Genomic DNA, 18,080 nt, shown 5'->3' on the forward strand with positions numbered 1-18,080 from the left:
AGACCCCCATCATTTGCACTGACCCCCCTCTCCATCACACCAGACCACCCCAGCCCTCCCTAAAGGCTTAACTTGATGCACATACATGGACATCCCTCCCCCAGGTGTGCCTCTCTAAGGTAACAGTGTCCTGGTTAATCCAGCCAGGAGTGGCAGGAGTAGGAGAGCAAGGGCAGGTCCCTAGGCCTGAAAGGGGAGCCCGTTGGCCTCCCCAGTGCTCACAGTCCTTGCTGTTCATCAGAAGCACCTGAAAAATTACAAAATCCTGGGCCCAACACTGAACTAGAATCTCCTGAGTTCAAGTCCCCTTGGCCGTGTCAAGAGCACCACAGGTAATCCAGATGCACAAAAAGTTTGAGAACAACTAGTTGAGGGGAGTCAGTTCTATAGACTCTGAGATGAGAGGTGGCCCAGAGGGACTCTGAGCCATCACGACCTCCAGTTCTGTAGCGGGAGGAGCCGTGGTGGGGCGGTGAAGACAGCCAGCCCTCACCAGCCACTTCCCATGTGCTGTATTGCTCACACCACTTCACGTTTTATTTCCTTCTCGCAATAACCTCATGAAGTAGGCACACTATTGTCTCCATTTTGCAAATGAGGAAACTGAGGCATAGAGAGTTTTCATAAGATCACACGGCTAGTAAGTAGCAAAGTCCCTATTTGCTCTCAGAAAGTCTTACTCCAGGGTCTCTGCTCTGAGCCATTGTCTTGCCAATGCAATTCAGCCCTGGGCAAGTTCACTATGGATTCAGTGAGACCGAGGAATGACAAAGGAACATTCTTGGGGTAAAAGGGTTTATTACCAGGCTTGTTCTCCTTTTGATAGGTGGATCTAGAATTCTGTCTGCACCCAACAGTCTGCAGGTCTGTAATCCTCCTTGTCTCTGCCCCCACCCAGAGCACTGGGCAGAGCTCTTTATATAGTGACTATAATAATAATAATAATAGCTTATTGCCCACGGGTGTGGGAGTAGTAGCCAGCAGCAGGCCAATTACATCACAAGTACTTTAGGTTCAGGTGAGGATCCTGGCCATAGGAACCCCAACTTTCCCCACAGCCATTATGCCATGCAAGTGCCCCTTCCTAACTGGCTCTTTCTCCTTTTCTAGAAGGTGTGGGGAAGGTGAAAAGGGACATGGAATCCAGAGAGGAGCAGAGAGGAGGAAGATGGGAAGACCGCTGAGCTCCCTCTCCCCACCTCTCCCCAGTCCCCACCACACTAACAAGAGGAGGATAACGAAGCGGTCATGGGAAAGCAAGGCCTCCCCCATGTACCCTCAGTCTGGCCACTCAGGCAGTAACTGCCGGCCCATCCGTGCTTCTGAGGAACACCAAAATCTGTTCCCTCGGTCTGCCATGTCCCTTCTCTGCACTGACACCTGACAAGGTCCTCCTGATCCCTCAAGGCTGCCTAGGAAGCCTTAGTCACCCTCTGCCCTCACGGAGCCTACAGTGACTTTTTCACCCTCTTTTGCATTTGTATGTTTTTATGCACATCTTTCTCTAGCCATGTTCTGAGTCCTGTTCATCATCATAGTCCCTGGGTTTGGCACATAAAGACACTCAATAAATGTTGTTGGACAAAATGAATGAGGGAGTGAAACATTTATTGAGCACCCGCTATGTGCCAGACCCCACTAGCCCTGGGGGTCTGTGAGATGTGTGCACAGTGTCCCTGGTTGCAAGGAATGTATAACCTGGTTAAAAGAAGCAGCTGTGCCCCCAAGAAAAGTTGGAATTGGGGACAGCACTGGGCTGTGGTGTCACTGTGAGTCAACCACTGCCCAGCCTCCTCTTTTCTCCCAGGTAGAAGGACAACCTCGGGGAGATGCCCTATGATTGTGTTATCTGGGGCCTGTTTCCAGACAGAGACATCTTGAAATAGAAAGACCTGTGTAGTTGCAGTTTGGACAATGGGGCGGCCAAGGACAGAGAGCTGGAAAGGCCACTTTCCCCTGCACCCGGGGACGGCGGTTGGTGGCACAGCGAGGAGGAGAGGGACACTGACGGGGCCCTGGACTCCTGGAGGAATGACGGGCTTCTCAGGGAGCCAGCCTGGGAAGAGGCAATGCTCCCAGGGGCTGGTTTCATGTCTCAGCGCCAGTCCAAGGCCGCTCTCCACAGTCCTGCCCCTTGGGGCGGGGGTAGTGGAAGGAGTCACCTGCCTGTTGCCGCCTCTCCCCAGCCAGCTCTGCTCGGAGCCCAGGAACCCTGAAGCCAGACCTCATCGCCCCAGGCTGCCACATCACATTTGTTGGGGCCTCACATCCTAATTGGCTCCACTCTGCAGCTCCAGGACTTAATTGTAAGCCCATCACGACCCCTTCTGTCCTCAGATAGGAATGTGCCGAAGCTCGGAGCAGAAACCAGGGTTGCACAGGGACAAGAGCCTGGAAAGAAGGGTGAGCGGGAGACCTTGAGTGTTAAGCTTCGCCTGAACGGATGCAGTTTGCCTTCTGATGGATGAGATGAAGCGACAAGGCCAGGGGGCCCAGCCAGGGCCCCAGAGGTCAGGCTGGAGGCAGAGGCAGCCTGAGGATTTCCCCATTGGAGAACCAGGTGTCAGGCACAGAGTAGAAAAGCTAATGCATCTCCCAGATCCTATTTTCTTTTTCTTCTGAACTCAGACACTTCCCAAACGACCCGTCCAGGCCAGGCTAGTCCCTCAGCAGGTCCTGGATGGGTGAGGTTAGGGCCCACAGGTCAGCGCTGCTAACCAGGCTCGGGAGCTCTAAGGAGCCCACTCGTCTTTACAGAATGAGTCAGGCCAGGTTGCCCCAGCACGGGCCCCACACGGCCCCGTGTCCCAGCCCTGGGCCTGGGCAGGAGGGGCTGACGGGGCGGGAGCCCAGTGCCCTGGGTCTGGGCACCAAGCCCCTGGCCGTTCACCCACCTCTGACTTCAGGCCCCAGTTCCGACAACCAGCTTTCTGTCTCGTTCTGCAGGCCCGTTCCTCGGGCCTCGAGGCCCTAGGGCTCTCCACCAGGCTCACAGGGAAGGCTCTGCCTGCGGAACCCCTGCCCCCGGGAGCTGTCTGCTGCCTGGCGCTCCTGCCATCCGTCCACCCCCACTAGGCACCCATGGAAGCCACTGTTAGTCAGTCACTTCACTCCTTCCTACTTTTTCACTGAAGCCAGGCTTAAAATCCCCCTGGACCCAGACAGAACTCCAGAACAGCTGCTCCCAATTCATTAGACTGAACATGGCAGCTGAAACCCATTCACCTTCCCTGCATTTTCCATTTCTTCCCCAGGACCCAGAGTGCTGACAGCAGATAAGGCCCTTCAGTGGACTGGACTGCCACAGTTTCCAGAAACACCCACCCGTGTCCCCCACATCTTGGAGCTGTGCCCACCTACAGGGACAACCTGGCCGTGTCGCTCTGGGACACCTAAATCCGAGGGTTCCCGGACCCTCTCCTGCTGGACACCCTCCCACACACCATGTTCTGCCTGCTAGCCTGGACCCCTCCCACCCCTGCGACTGGGTCCTCGGGCAAGTGCCTGACCCCCTGCAGGGAGATGCCAGCTCTTTGCTGTCTCCCTGTCCCGCTGCGGTTCCCCAGGCCAGGCCCTAAGTAGGACGAGAAGCTCAGCACCGACGATTATGACCATGAACTCAATTCCTTTTCCCTCCAATTGGACATTACTCTATTCATTGCAGGAAGAGGGGGATTGGGAAGAGAAAGAAGATATAACAGTCTTATCTGGTTCTTAACCAAGTGGGCAAACACCCACTAATGTGACTGAGCAAAGCCCCAGAGTGTAAGCAGGACCACCAGCTTCAGCCAGTGCCCCCCAAAAGGTGAAGTGGGAATGTCCGTTCACCTCAGAGGGAGCCCCAGCTCTCACTCAGCCATAAACTCTCACTTCACTGTCAAGTACAAAGATGTCTAGATAAGTGATCTTGTCCTCACCCTAAACGGGCTCCAGGTCTATCCGCTCAGCAGCCCCTAAGCGTGGAGTCCTAGAACCCTGACTTAACAGTGCAGATCTGAAGCATTGGTTTCCTAAACCATGTGCTTCACAATCACCTGCAGCCTTGTTAAAAATACAGATTCCTGGGCCCACCCTCTTCTGATCAAGAATCTCCTGGACTGGGGCCTGAGACTCCATAGACCAGTGTCCTTACAGTGCAGTCTGTAGACCAGAAGCATCGACACCTGGGAACCTGTTAAATTTACCCTCACCTCCCGAGACACACTGAATGTGGGACTCGGCAGTTGGGGCCCTGGCAGTCTGCCGGCCATTCTGACGCCCAGGGGTCTCTGAGTGTTCCTGAGAGGTTCTGAGATAGATTCAAGTTTAGGAGCCATGGGTCCTAGAGGCCCTTGGGAATCTGATTCCAGCTGTGGCTCCTTTGGGCACAACCGGTGTAGCCCAAATGGCAGGGAGCAAAGACTGGGTCACCTCCAGTCTCAGAGGCAGGCCTGTTTAAAAGGAGAGGCTGGAAGGGACAGCTCCTCCAAGACTGTTGATACGTCTGGCAACAGTTTCTGTTGGCTGCCAGCCAGCCAGCCAGCCACAGGCCCTTCTGAAAGGTTCTATTCAAAGCTGTTAGATGAGCAAACACCACAGCTTTTTTCCTCTCCCCTGCACCTGGGGCTGTGACCAGAACCGTTGGCAGCTGTACTGTGGCCCCAGGAAAGGGTCGGGGCAGAGAAGATAAATCCTCACGTGCCGGGAAGCTGGACCTGGGAAGGAGCTGGCCAGTGGGTTCGGAAGAGGGAATGTCTCCCGGAAACAGAGCCCATTCCTCAGAGTCAGAAAACCAATCTTTCATCTGCATCCCTAGCACAGGGCTCGTGTTCAGAAGGTGCCTGAATGCTGGGCAGTGCTGAATGCCCACCAGATGGTCTCTGGGGTCTGTCAGTCCAAGGAGGGTACGTGGACAGGCTGACCACCCGCAGTCAATCTTACAGCAATGTTAAAGCACCACAGGAACCTATGTCACAGCCCAGTCAAAGGTCGGGACCCTTTGGGTTTTCTATAGTTGTGGATTTCTATAGTTGCAGGCAGAGCAGAGATTTTAATCTGTCCTGTTCTTCGTGGCCCCCATCACATGACCAAAGCAGGGCTGTGTGCGGAAGTGGCCACTGCACAGAGGGAACGGCATAGCTGTGCATCCTGTCTCAGGGCTCAGGGATGCTTAATCATCTCCACAAGGCAGTGCAAGTCCTGGTTTCTGGTTTCAACTACAGTTTATCCTTTGATTTAACTCCTATCCCTCAGGGATTAGGAATCAACCCTCTGGTATTTTATGAAATCATAATGCTTTGTGCTGAATTTGAGCCCCAGAAGGGTCAACACACTATCACCACTCATCCTCCGGGAAACCTTCTTTGCATTCTTTCCCAGCCTCAGCCTCCTTACATACAAATAGGGGTGCTACCATCAACCTCACAATGCCCTTATATAATGACAGGCATTTAAGAGATTCTAATTTCCTACTTACTTTCTCCTTTAGGCTGGAGAAGCTAATGTCCAAGGCCACAAAATACTAGCCTGAGTCCAAAATCTTTCTCTCCATCCAGAACACCACTGTAGTGAGTTGAATTGTGTCCCCCAAAAAGGTATGAAGTCCTAACCTCTGGGACCTGTGAAGATGACCTTATTTAGAAACAGGGTCTTTGCAGATATAATCAAGTTGAAAGGAAGTCATATTGGACTGGAGAGGGTCCTAAAGCCAATGGCTTGTGTCTTTATAAAGGAAGGAGAGGGAGATTTGGACACAGAGACACACAAAAAAGAAGGCCATGTAAAGATGGAGGCAGAGAGGGAGTGACGCAGCCACAGGCCACAGACAGCCGGGCCGTCAGAAGGCAGGAGAGAGCAGGAAGGATTCGTCCCCGGAGCCTTCAGGAGGAGCACGGTGCTGCCAGCACCCTCACTGCAGACGTCTAGCCTCCTAGGACTGGCAGAGAATACACTTCTGTTGTTCCAAGCCACCCAGTTCTTGGTGATTCGCTCTGGCAGCCTTAGGGAACTACTGTCCCCACGCCTTCCCTAACCTAGGGCACGGCGGCTGACCTTTCCTGGGCTGGCCCAGTTCCTGTCAGTGGCCTCTGCTCTCCACCTTTATGTGACTCACCCCAAAACAAAATAATATTTTACTTGTGAATCATGGTCTATAGTTAACAGAGTACCAACAACATCTGAGTTTTCACTCTATCCTCAGCCTCCCTGAGAGCTGTGAGGTTTTTTGACCCCATGTGGAAACTGCAGACCAGAGAGATTGAACTGACTACCCTGTGATCTCATGACTGACAAGTGGAAGAGCCAAGACTGAATGCAAATATTCTGCCTCCTAAGCCAGGGTTCTTCTTTAAATTTGTTCGTTGTGAAATATGATGATACATGTACTAAAATGCACAGAACACAAATGTATAGCTCAAGGAAAGCAATACCCATACTACCAACTAGGTCAGCAGATAGAATACTGCCCACCTCCCAGGCTCCCCCTGCCAACCACTCTCTCTCCCTCCCTCCCTCCTCCCCAAGGCAGCTGCTGTCCTTTGCCAGCCCCCTGCTCCCTTCACCAGACCAGGATTCCGTTCTGACCTTTGCGTTGTTAAGAATCAATGGAGGCTGCAGTGAACAGACACAGTGTCCTAGGGACGCTCTCCAGACTTCCCTGGAGGCTCAGGATTTCCCTGGAGCTGGGCCTCTCTAGGGCTCTTCCCCATCCTTCTCTTTAGAAGAGAAGAAAAGAAATAAGGACTCTCTTGTCCCCTCCTGGTATGAGCCAGGAGCTCTGTCCTCTCATTTTATCTCTAAATAAAAGCCTCTCCCTTGCTCTCCTAAAAAAAAAGAAAAAGAAAAGAAAAAGAAATAAGTCCTACATTTTCAGAACCATAATATCTGGGAGTGGGAGTGGCTGCCACTTTTTGAAGCAGTCAGAAACACACAGGCTGTTAACAAGAAGGCAGGGAGGAGGGGGAACAGAGGACGGACCCAAGGGCTGGAGTCACGGATGGGTCACAGATACAAAACAACTGCCAAGTCCCCCAGGAGAGGCTGCCTGCCTCTTCTCCTTCCCCACCTGGCAGAGACGGCTCTGCTATCCCGGCAGGGGTCTGCCGGGTCACAGGATTTTAGCTCAGTCTCACGGGAGGCTGGGGAAGCCACACGGCTTCTTGGATCCTTCTGGCCTAAGTTCGGGACCCCCTCTCCTCCTGGAGTCTGTGCTCCAGCTGTTGGTATCACAGGGCAGGACAGAAACAGAGGAGAGTGAGGATGGGGTCTAGTCAGGACACCCCAGCCAGGAGCCTGAGCTCTCATTCCCTCGCTTGACTTCTGGAAAGTCACTAACTACTCTGGGCTGCAGATCAGCCTTCTGAAGCAAGGGCCCTGTGCAAGTTCTGTGTGAGGGTGGTGGTGGATTAACACAGGCGCAGACATGAGCTGTTCAGTCTAGCTCCCAGGTGAGAAGAGACAAGTAGAGGGATCCTTCTGTAGTGGATGAGCCTCTGGGCCACACATGCCCCTGGGCTGCCCCCAGGGACGCTCCATGCAGCTCCTTCTGCAGATTGGCTGCAAAGGCAGGAAAACGGGTACTCTGGAGGGACAGCAGGAGCTCAGCCAGCTGTCAGTCACTTACAATCAGGGCCCCTCTCCCCGCTGTCAGGGCTGCCAGTGAAGGGCCAGACCCTGGGAGAAGGCAAGACAGGGCAGAGGGCTGGGAACACCAGGGGAGGGTGCTCCCTGGGTCCTAGCTCTTCTCCTGGGACAGGATGGGGCAGGGCCCGAGCAAGTGGGGAAATTCATACTGTGTCCTAGTCGTTTTCTAGGGAAAAGCTATGGCCTGACATCCTGAAATCTGTCCTAAGAAGACTGGCTTTATGGACTAGAAATTGGAAGCCTTCAGCTTGGTTCTGGACCTACTACTCAGAGTGTACTTGATCGGACCGATTCCTCCCTCTGAGCCTCAGCTTCTACATCTGGTGATAATACTAACATTTTCTAATTTATTGAGTTCATATTATGTTCTGGATGCTTAATATGCATTCTTCTAATATCTACACTCTTCTAATATCTACCTCAGAGGGGTGCTGCGAGGAGTAAATTAAAAAATGTGTTTTCTCAAAAAGTTCAACGTAGAATTGCCATACATGACCCAGCAAATTCCATTCCTAGATATATACCGAAATGAAATGAAAACAGGTGCTCAAACAAATACTTGTTCACGAATGTTCATAGCTATTCACATTATTCACAACAGCTAAAGGGTAGAAACAACCCAGTGTCCTCAGTGGATGAGTAGATAAACAAATTATAATGCCTACATACAACGGAGTATTATTCAGTCATAAAAAGGAATGAAGTCAACCATAAAACTCTTAGAAAAAAACGTAGGCAAAAATCTCTTGGACATAAACATGAGCAACTTCTTCATAAACATATCTCCCCAGGCAAGGGAAACAAAAGCAAAAATGAACAAGTGGGACTATATCAAGCTGAAAAGCTTCTGTACAGCAAAGGACACCATCAATAGAACAAAAAGGTATCCTACAGTATGTGAGAATATATTCATAAATGACAGATCCGATAAAGGGTTAACATCCAAACTATATAAAGAGCTCACCCACCTCAACAAACAAAAAGCAAATAATCCAATTAAAAAATGGGCAGAGAAGCTCAACAGACAGTTCTCCAAAGAAGAAATTCAGATGGCCAACAGGCACATGAAAAGATGCTCCACATCGCTTGTCATCAGAGAAATGCAAATTAAAACCACAATGAGGTATCACCTCACACCAGTAAGGATGGCTACCATCCAAAAGACAAACAACAACAAATGCTGGTGAGGATGTGGAGAAAGGGGAACCCTCCTACACTGCTGGTGGGAATGTAATGTAAAGTAGTTCAACCATTGTGGAAAGCAGTATGGAGGTTCCTCAAAAAGCTCAAAATAGAAATACCATTTGACCCAGGAATTCCACTTCTGGGAATTTACCCTAAGAATGCAGCAGCCCAGTTTGAAAAAGACAGATGCACCCCTATGTTCATCACAGCACTATTTACAACAGCCAAGACATGGAAGCAACCTAAGTGTCCATCAGTAGATGAATGGATAAAGAAGAGGTGGTACATATACACAATGGAATATTATTCAGCCATAAGAAAAAAACAAATCATACCATTCGCAACAACATGGATGGAGCTAGAGGGTATTATGCTCAGTGAATAAGCCAGGCAGAGAAAGACAAGTATCAAATGATTTCACTCATATGTGGAGTATAAGAACAAAGAAAAAACTGAAGGAACAAAACAGCAGCAGAATCACAGAACCCAAGAATGGACTAACAGTTACCAAAGGGAAAGGGGCTGGGGAAGGTAGGTGGGAAGGGAGGGATAAGGGCAGGGAAAAAGAAAGGGGGCCTTAGGATTAGCATGTATAGTGCGTGGGGGGCACGGGGAGGGCTGTGCAACACAGAGAAGACAAGTAGTGACTCTACAGCATCTTACTACGCTGATGGACAGTGACTGTAATGGGGTTTGTGGGGGGGACTTGGTGAAGGGGGAAGCCTAGTAAACATAATGTTCTTTATGTAATTGTAGATTAATGACACCAAAATTTTAAAAATAAATAAATAAATAAATAAAAAGGAATGAAGTCCTGGCACAGGCTACAATTTGGATGAACCTAGAAGACATGCTAAGTTAGAGAAGCCAGATACAGAATCACATATTGTATGATTTCTCTTATAGGAAATATTCAGAATAAGCAAATCCATAGAAATAGGAAGCAGATTAGTGGTTGCCAGAGAGGGTGAGGAGGGGAGAATGGGGAGTGATCAGGTGAGGGGTATTCTGGGATGACAAAAATCTTTGGAAACCAGAGTGGAGGTGGCTACACAGCATTGCAAATGCATTTCATGGCCCTGATTGATTACACACTGTAAAATGGCTGAGTGTATACTATGTGACTTCATCTCATAGAGTATACACATATATGTACACATATATGTATATGCACAGAATATATACATACATGTGGAAGTCCTTGCAGTGTGGAGCCGCCCGTGTCCACTGCTAGCTCACGCCTCTAAAACGAGAGGGGCGAGAGGCAGCTTCTCAGCCCTCCTCTGAAGCACACTGCGGCCGTGCTCCACCCCGAACGGTTAGATTCCGCCTCCCGGGTCAGTGTTGCTGCCAGACTGCACAGGCATAGGCTGGCCATGCCATGGGCACTGATGTGCCCCCAGCCGGGTGCTCTGCATCTGCACAGCTCCCTCTGCAGCACCTCTCAGTGGGCAGAAGGGCCAAGAGCTCCTGAGTCGGCCACCTTGGATGGTAGGGAATCACCAGCAAGTGCCATGAGTGCCTGTCTGTACTGTGCCTCTTCAGACACAGCAGTGCCCATCAGGGCCCAGAGAAAGGCTAAGGCAGGCTCCAGGGACAACAGCAGGCAGCAGGCCAGCGGGGAGTGGGAGCTGCTGGGGCAGCCATGACCCACGCACAGGCAGGACTTGCTTGCAGCTAATGACTCACGCACCACACTCCCCAGGCAGCGCCTCGGCTGCTGATCTCCAAGCACTTAAAGGGTACTGCTTTCCCTGCGGAGGGTCCCCGGAGTCCAGGGGTCAGGAGAGGAGGTGGGGCTGGACGGGAACCATGGGAAGGAGGGGTGGCGAAATCGGTGCCACTCTGGGCACTCTGGGTTGATACCCAGGCCCCCTCTGCTGATTGCCCCCTTATTACTTCGTGATGGTACTTATTACTCTGTAATAAGATCCCAGTGGGGCTGGGTGGACAGGCAGTGTGCGTGAGGGGGAGAGAAGAGTGTCAGCTATTCTCCCAGACAGCCAAGCGGGAGGAGCCGACAGCTGTTCTGCGTCCATGTCCTGCTTTAAAGCGCTAGAGGATGCAGGGGTCTAGCAGCCCCTGGTCACCAACCTCTGGATGAGCGGCCCACTGCCCCTGAGGCCACTCCCTGATGACCCCAGATGAGTGGAGCCAGGCAACCTCTCTGAATCACAAAGCTGAAAGTGGGAGAGAGCTCAAGCCGCCGGACCCCTTTGCCCCCGGGCTGGCGCTGCAGTTAGCACAGAGCTGCCCCGGGCCCCGCCAGCAGCACTTGAGGTTCCAGACCTGGTGGCCAAGGCCACTCAGCTCCCGGAAGCTGGAGGACTTAGGAAGTGACTGCTTAGAGTTTCCTTTCATTTCCCCCACGCCTGGGAGGTACTGGGACCTCAGGAGGAGCTGCGGTCAGCCGAGAGCACGGTGCTGAAGCCAAGGGGTGCCATGTGGTTGGCCCTCCTCGGGGGGCACAGACAGTGGTCTGAATGGGTTTTGTGGGAAGGGAGAGGGGGCTGGCACATGCCGGTCAATTGCTTGCACCATGCGCCTCCCCAGTGCCCACAGGCCAACAGGCATAAGAGGCGAACCAAAGGGGGCAAATGATGCAGAAGGGAGGAGGGTTTGTCGGCAGGCGGTCCTCTGCGGTTCCAGAAGCATCCAGAATAAAAGAAAAGAAGAAGGAAGGGAGGACGGAAAGAAGGGAGGCAGGAAGGAAGGAGAAAAGAAAGGGAGGGAGGGAGGGAAGAAAGAAGGAAAGAGAGAAAGAAAGAAAGAAATCTGATTTCCCTTTACCTACGACCAGCTGGTGCTCGCCTCTCGGCCCTCCTGCCAAGTTAAATTAGAAGAGGGCCTCTGAAGGCAGAGAAGAGGACACTAATTAAGGCATCAACTTCGTGTCTTAAACCCCAGTCACTGTCTCCGCTCATTTAAAATGCCGCCCGATGACACGCCCGCACCGCTCCGGGCCTCCTCAGGGCTGCCAGCCGGGCTGCAGAGCCATCTCTGAGCACAGTGGGGTGACTAGGTGAGAACATCTCCCAGCTACGAGCCTGTCAGTTCTTCAGGCCCTTCCAGCCAACGGCGCTCGTTCCCAGAAAATCCCGCCAACTGGTGATGCCGGCCATTTCCTCCAACCAGCCCACGGCAGACAACCAAAGACAAGGCCTCCCTGTCTCCCTCCTCTCCTCCCCCTGGGAAGGCAGGGTGGTGTGTCTGGCAGCTGTCACCTCAGTGCAGTTTATCAAACATTCACTGAATACTCACAAGGGCCTAGGCATGGCTCGGAGCTGGGGGAGCTGTTCCTTCTCCATTGCCAGTTCTAATCAGGGCCAGAGTCGAAGAATACAGAGAAAGAGAAAGCATACAGATCACCCGTGCACCTCTGCGCCCCGCAGGCGTGGTTCTCACGAAGCCTGGCTCAGGAGGAAGGAGAGACAAGGTGAGGGGGCCCAGGGCACCGGTCAGGTGACATCCCACCATCCCAGACTCCAGGGCGGAGAGCCCAGGAGCAGCCCTGCCGGAGCTGGGGCTCTCTGGGAGAGCTTTTCTCTAATTAAAATCCCCAGGTGGGCACAGAAGCCTGCCTTAGACAATTGTGGGCTGCAGTGCAGGTCTCAAGGCCAATGCCAAGAGCCTGTGGTGCCGGCCTCACCCACCACTGCCTCTGCAGCAGGAGAGTCAGGATGGCGGGGAGCTGGTGCTGCCTGCGGGAGCCTGGAAAACTCCTTCGGTGTGTCTCCCTGAGGGAACGACCCCTGCGACCCTCAGGCAGGCAGGTGTGGTCAGAAGAGCCCTGACTTTGGTTCCCACTTTACTCCAGGCCCTCATCCACCCATTCATCGACCTGCCCCCACATTCATGCCCCCCATCCCCTCATTCATACCCCCATCCCCTCATTCATACTGTCATTCACCCAGGTCTGGGCTCAGTTTAAATCTGAGCTCACCTCTTTGAGCCTCACTTTACCTTACATATTACATGAAGAACATTGTAACTGTGTTTCAGGGTTTTATGAAGATTAAATGAAATGCTCTATGGTGAGCACCTAGCCTAGAGCCTAAAAATCAGTTCTCTCTGCTGCCTCTTGTTTTCCAGAAGGAGGGCACCCTCCTTCTAATCCTGCACCTACCCCCCAGTCCCCTCAAACCAGACCACGTTTGCTTCTGGAAGATACTGTTCTGTGGGAAGTGATGAAATGGGCGGCTGCAGGGGGCAGGGCAGTGGGGTAGGAGGGGGCAGGCCGGAGTGAAGTGCAGGGGGTGGGGTGGAGGGAAATGCCTTAAGGGGTGAGGTTCACAACCCCCCCGTGAGGCTGGCTGCTGGGGGAGGCTGGGGAGAAAGCAGATTCTCTCACGAGGGTAGTTGGGGATCTAAGAAGTGGGAAGCCAGGGTAGGGTGCACAACTTTCTGTATCTCGACTGAAGATCAAAACAATTTCTATTCTTGCAAATTCTCTTGGAAATATCACCCATGGGGACTGGAAAAGAAATGTATATTTCTTTGCAAAACTTCTCAAGCAGCCTGGCTGGGAGCCATTTGGCAGTTTCTCCAGCAGGAAAGCTGTGGAAGCAGCAGCTGCGCCCCCTCCTCCGGCTCCAGCAGCGCAGGGGAGCCGGCTCTGTCGCCCCCGCCCTGGGTCATCCTGCAGCAGGGCTGTGTGCGCAGAGGCAGCTCCCCCAGCTCTCCCTCCGGGGCGCAGGCCGCTCGCCAGCCAAGGTGCATGGCCTGAACAGCGCTGCTCAGTTCGGGACTGCCGGCATTCACAAAGCCCCCAGAGAAGCATGGTATATCTAGAATTTTTATTTTTATCTAAGGAGCTTTTTTTTTTGGTGTGGGAGGATTTTTATTGAAATAAACATGAATGTTTTACAGAACAAAATACAAAATTCACATGATTTTTTAACATCAAATGTGAGATCACAGCTTGAGTGGGCCGCTCTGCACTGTGCCCCTGATCACTGGAGGGCATACATTCTTTCTCCTTTCCTTGTCCAGGTTCTTCCTAAAGGAAAGTGTGAAAAAGCCCCTCCTTTGGCAGCCAGATGTCTAAGCGATGACCTTTCCTTTACAGAGCGCACCGTGTCTGGCCCTCTGCTTCCAGAGAGCGCTCTCCGACCCGGCTGAACACTAAAATCATCGATCAATCAATCAAAAGATGCCAGGCCCCACCTGCACAGATTTTATTTCATTCATCTGGGGAGGGCCTGGGCCTGGACGTTTTCCACGATGCTCCCAGTGGCTCCCAGGTGCAGCAGGGGCTGAGAACCGTTCCTCTTAAATGGGGGACTGTACCATCAGAATCCTAGACCCTTTGGGTCTGCTAACTCTCAGTTCTGCTTTTTCCTACAGGTTTCAGGCATTTAGTCTGTTTTCTTCCCAACCTGCTACCACCAACATTCCTCCAAAAATCACCTTCCCTCTGACCTTCCCATAGATTAGGACATAGGGCCTCCTTTCTACCCCACCAACTAGTTCCTGGACAAACACCCAAGATAAGAAAAGGAAGTCACTTTTTCTAAGTGTCTCCCATGTACCAGGTGCTATGCTAATTGTAATTGACTTAAAACCACCTAATGAGCTAGGCATTAACCATTTCCATTCTACAGATAGGAACCTGAGGACCAAGAAAATTAAGGAACATGTTCCAGATTTCTGGGATTCAAAGCCATTCTGCCTGACTCAAAATCCATGCCCTTTCCAAGATAACAGTACACTGCCTTTCCTAAACCCCTTTCTGTTTTTAAGAGCTTTTCCTTATTTATTTCTGTTTGTTAAACTATTGCTATACTGCAGGGATCATACAGAGTTAAGCAGACAATAGAATAAACTAGAGTTCAAACATCTCACCCATTATTAAGGACTATTCTTCCTAGATTTCACTGAACTCTAATAGAACTAGATCCAAGTCCTTAGACCTTTGGATAGGCCCATGTCACCAGTTCTTGCTTTGAGGAATTAGCCCTGTCCATCCCCAGGTAGGAGTTAACCTCTTTCCTCAGCCCAAGGGGATTCAGAATGGTGCTACTGATTATGTATCATTCTTGTTAAGCCATCTCTCCACCCCAAACCTGATTCTTAAACTCCTGTCTGAGAAGGTGGGGCATCTTCTCTGCTCTGTTCCTGGCTCTCAGATCCTGACCTTTCCCATTACCCCCTGGGTAAGTAAAATATTTCCCTATCTATCCCCCAAAGACATTTTTCTATAAAACATGGAAAGTTTGTAGAGAGTTCTACCCTGACTTTGCAGTTACCTCTCTTGCCATTCCCTGGGAGGAGGGGTTCGATAATTCCAGCCACTGAAAGTCCCACCTTGACCCTTAGCTAGCTTCTCTGTGATTGGTTTAAGTTACCTACGTAGATTACTCCCCTTAGTAAAATCCATCTTCTTCATCTTTCATTATTCAACTAATACTTAGAAATGGCCTAATACATGCCAGACACTTGACTGGCACAATGACATTGCCTCCCTCCTCAGGGAGCTTGCAATCTATTAAAATAACCAAAGGTGGCTGCCATTTATTGAAGGGCCACCTGTGGCAGGCTCCCTACTAGGAGCCTGTATTCTTCATCTCATTTGGCCCTCCCAAGATCTCATGAGGCTAGGGCGACGGCCCCTATTTTACAAACGAGGATGCTGAGTCTCACTGATGCTGAAGCAATGAGCCCGAAGTCACCGAGACAACAGCGGTAGCCCTGGACTCTGAACACGTATCTTTTCCAAACTCATGCTTTTTCCTTTACACTGGAGATTCTGAATATATATAGTGGTGGTTAGGAACTCAGACTCTAGAAGGGGGCAGAGAAGTTTAAAATCCCAGCTCTGACATTTAGTTGCTATGCAGTCTTGAACGAATTAATTAGCATTTCCTCATCTGTAAAAATAAGATATGATAATACCTATTGGCTAGGGTTGCGGTGAGAAGCTCAGAAATGATAGCTAGTATTTTAGAGCTAATATCTAGGCCTGGTCTCACCTATAGCCGGGTAACCATCAGACGGGAGCCAGCATCCTGGGAACTGATCTATCTCCCATCAGTCCTCTACAACAGCACAGTCTGTTCTTAGTCCTTAGCCCACTTGCAGAACAAAGGTGGATGTCATGTACCGAGTCACTAATGGACCAAACCCTCCAGGCTTCAGATTTCAGGTATCTCTTCTGCCCCCTTCCCCATTTAGGTTCACTCCCTGAACCAAGGCCCCTTTCCTGATTCAAATACACTAATACTTTCTAGAATTTGGTCTTCTGAAATCCATCATGTCATCATCATGTTAATTATACCAACCACACAGTAATTAGACAATAAAAATAAGAGATGCTATCCATTAAGAGAGAAAGGCTGTTCTGTGTCTTGTTTTTAAAGAGCTTGTGAGGAGGAAATTCTGAAGCCCTCAATGCATTTCCCAGAATGTGAAAATTGAGGGCTTCTTCCTGCATTCAAAAGAAAACAAGTCTTCCCTCCAGATCCAACATCTCTGTCTCATCCTTCCGGAAAGAGGAGACAATCCACGGTGAGGACTGCTAATGACCCTTCAGTGCCAAGGGGATCAGGAGAAACATTTCCTAGGGCTAGTGTAGCCCAGCTGATCTGTCGAAGCATCAGACTGGCAAACAACCCGTCTGGCGTCAAGAGTTTCCAGGGTGGACCAGCAGGGGGGCCAAGTTTGTTATCATGACCTTTCTTCCAACCACTCATTAATTCTGCTTGCGTGGACGTCCAGTCTTACCCCCCATCTCCTGGTTGTTTGGGAGCAGGGTCTGTAATAAAAACACAGGCTGCTGAGGCCTGCGGGGGATGAAGAGAAAGGGTCTGGCAGCCACAGGAGTGCCACTGTGTCTTTGCTGGTGGGAATTTGAGTCCTCAGGCACTTTGTCCCTTCCAGTCAGGGTGGGTCCATCATCAGAGGTAATCGACTACCTAGTGATTGTGACTTAACCTGTACTTTTCTGCGTGGGGAGGAAATAGCAGTGGTCTGAACCCCTAGAAAGTCTAATTGGCCTGAAGGCCTAAGGGGTTTCCTGGCCTGCGTGGTGGTGGTTATTGCACCCCCGCACTGGGTACTGAAGACAGGCATACCTTGCCAGGAGACAAAAATACAACTCATTTCACAATCCTTTACTGATCACCTACTAAGCTCCAGGCAGTGCATGCCCAGGATAGGAAGGCACACAATGGGCATGGGTGCTACAGAAATGAAAACACAGCCTCTCTCTTTAATGTGCTTGCAGTTTGGTGACCGGGCAGTGCTGGCTTGACACCTCCCAGAAAGCACCAGTGTCCCAAAAGGACCTCCTTCAGCAATCTGGGGGACATCGGGATCCCCCACTTGGTTTCCCATATTGAAGCCAAGCTCAGAGGGCCTAGATCCAGGAACCAGGCAAACAAAACAGCAGTCGTCAAGATGGGGATCAGAACCCGCTGGCAAAGGAACTTTTGAACAGCGCATGACTCCCCAGAACGCTGCCTCTGACCTGACCCCAGTCATCTCCTCTCTCCTTTCTTCCTCCCAAGCCTACTTGAAACAGGACAGATGACTAAAGACTCAGTGCAAATTTCACTGCTTTCTAAATGGTCAAAAACCCACATGGAGATACTGGGTTTCCTGGTGGAGTTTTGTTGGAAAGGATCCCAGTCACTGTTTGAGCCCCAGACTCTACTGACTTTCGTGGTTAGTAAGTGCACTATCAGTCATCATGCTGGAATTTTAAACAGTAAACATCTGTTGGGTGGATGTTCCCATAGGCCCATATAAGAAGTGTCTCTCCGGCTCAGTTGCCAGAACCAGTGTCTTCCATTGAAAAGTGACTACTTTTTGGGCTCAAAAATAATGAGACAGTTCCATGCATTATTTATCCTCATGTTGAGGCCACTACGCCTCATTCTTGAGATTAGAGTTTGCTGCATATACATCTGCTCTATTTTGTCAGGCACAGAGTACATTCTCACATTTATTAAATCAAAATGAAATATACGCAAGGCCAGGAAGAGAAGCCCTGTATAGCAGGGAGCTCCCTTTCATCTGTACACCCTGTCCCCTGTCCCCAGATTCCAGCAGACTGGGCTGCATATCAGTTGAGTCTGCCCCTGACAGGGTGGTCATCACCCCCTCCACTCCACCAGGGCTCTGACTTTTGGATGTGGGAATTCAAGTCACAGAGATCAAGGTTCAAATCCTTGTTTTACCACTTACTTTCTGGTGAGCCACTCTACACCTCTAAGCCCCTGTTTTCAACACAGAAATACCTACTGTGATCATTAGGTAAGATACATAAGTAAATC

The 18,080-nt window shown here is 50.9% G+C and overlaps 1 long non-coding RNA gene across 2 annotated transcripts in view; it reads right to left on the minus strand.

The window, feature by feature from the left end:
- The window catches only part of LOC118924655 (uncharacterized), a 183,332-nt gene that overhangs the window by 49,125 nt on the left and 116,127 nt on the right, over positions 1–18,080 (minus strand). The window lies entirely within an intron of this gene.

The sequence above is a fragment of the Manis pentadactyla genome, chromosome 9, assembly GCF_030020395.1.
Source record: "Manis pentadactyla isolate mManPen7 chromosome 9, mManPen7.hap1, whole genome shotgun sequence".
Lineage (NCBI taxonomy): Eukaryota > Metazoa > Chordata > Mammalia > Pholidota > Manidae > Manis > Manis pentadactyla.